This window comes from Nanorana parkeri, unplaced genomic scaffold (assembly GCF_000935625.1).
Source record: "Nanorana parkeri isolate BGI_ZX_2015 unplaced genomic scaffold, ASM93562v1 scaffold145, whole genome shotgun sequence".
In the NCBI taxonomy this organism is placed as follows: Eukaryota; Metazoa; Chordata; class Amphibia; order Anura; family Dicroglossidae; genus Nanorana; species Nanorana parkeri.
In genome coordinates, this window is record NW_017306413.1 from 1332686 (window position 1) to 1333984 (window position 1299).

The window sequence follows — 1299 nt, forward strand, 5'->3', positions numbered from 1 at the left end:
GGGGAGGGGGGGGGGGGGGGGGGGGAAGGTATAATACAGGGAATATGGGGGAGCTCTGGGTGAAGAAGGCATAATACATGGAATATGGGGGTGCCATGAGTGAAGGTATAATACAGGGAATATGGGGGTGCCGTGGGTGATGAAGGCATAATACAGGAAACAAGGGGGAGCTGTGGGTTACGAGGGCATAATACAGGGAATATAAGGGGGCTCTGGGTGAAGGCATAATACATGGAATATGGGGGTGCCGTGGGTGAAGGTATAATACAGGAAATATGGGGGAGCTGTGGGTTACGAGGGCATAATACAGGAAATATGGGGGAGCTGTGGGTTACGAGGGCATAATACAGGAAATATGGGGGAGCTGTGGGTTACGAGGGCATAATACAGGGAATAGGGGGGAGCTGGGGGGTGACAAAATTATAACAGAATATGGGGGGTGCTGTGGGTGATGAAGGCATAATACAGGAAATATGGGGGAGCTGGGGGCGAAGGCATAATACAGGAAATATGGGGGAGCTGGGGGGTGACAAAATTATAACAGAATATGGGGGGTGCTGTGGGTGATGGGGTAATATACAAGGAATATGGGGGTGCTGTGGGGTAAAATACAAGCAATATGGGAGTGCTGAAGGGATAATACAGGAAATGTGGAGGGAACTGTGGGGTATAATAGAACATATGGGAGGTGCTGTGGGTAATGAGGGGTATAAAACAGGAAATTGGGGGGGTGATGTGGGTTATAATGCAAGTAATATGGGATGCTGGGGTTGATGGAGTATAATAAGGAATATAGGGGAGCTGAAGGGATAATCCAGGAAATATGGGGGTGCTGTGGGTAATGAGGGGAGTAAGAAAGGAAATTTGGGGGTGCTGTGAGTATACTAGAGAATATTGTGGTGTTGTGGGTGATGAGGGGTATGATACAAGGAATATGGAGGTGATGTGGGTCATAAAGTTATAATTCAAGAAATATGGTGGTTCTGTAGGTGACAGAATAATATGGGGTAAATGGGGATGCTGGGGGTGATGAAGGAAATAATAGGAAACATGGGGGTGTTGTGGGCATAATATACGTAACATGGGGGTGCTACATTTAGAATAAAAGGCATATGGGGGTGCTATAGGGAGTAAACAGGCTGCTTGTGGTACTGTGGGCCTTTCTCACCTGCCCGCGCCGGGCTCCAGTTTAGGGCCTGCTCGCAATCTCCGGCCTCCCCTCTCGGTCTCTTCCCCGGGCTGCGCGGTGCGGCGGCTGTCAGGTGGGGAGGGCGGGAGAGGAGGGGGAGGGACGCTCCG

The 1299-nt window shown here is 50.4% G+C and overlaps 1 protein-coding gene across 1 annotated transcript in view; it reads right to left on the bottom strand.

Annotated features, from left to right (window-relative positions):
- LARP4B (La ribonucleoprotein domain family member 4B) overlaps positions 1 to 1293 on the bottom strand; it is a 74505-nt gene extending 73212 nt beyond the window's left edge. Inside the window, exon 1 of the mRNA XM_018554187.1 lies at positions 1169 to 1293. The gene's annotated coding sequence lies outside the window, so the exon portion shown is untranslated. The remainder of the gene's footprint in view (positions 1 to 1168) is intronic.
- Positions 1294 to 1299: the final 6 nt, after the last annotated feature.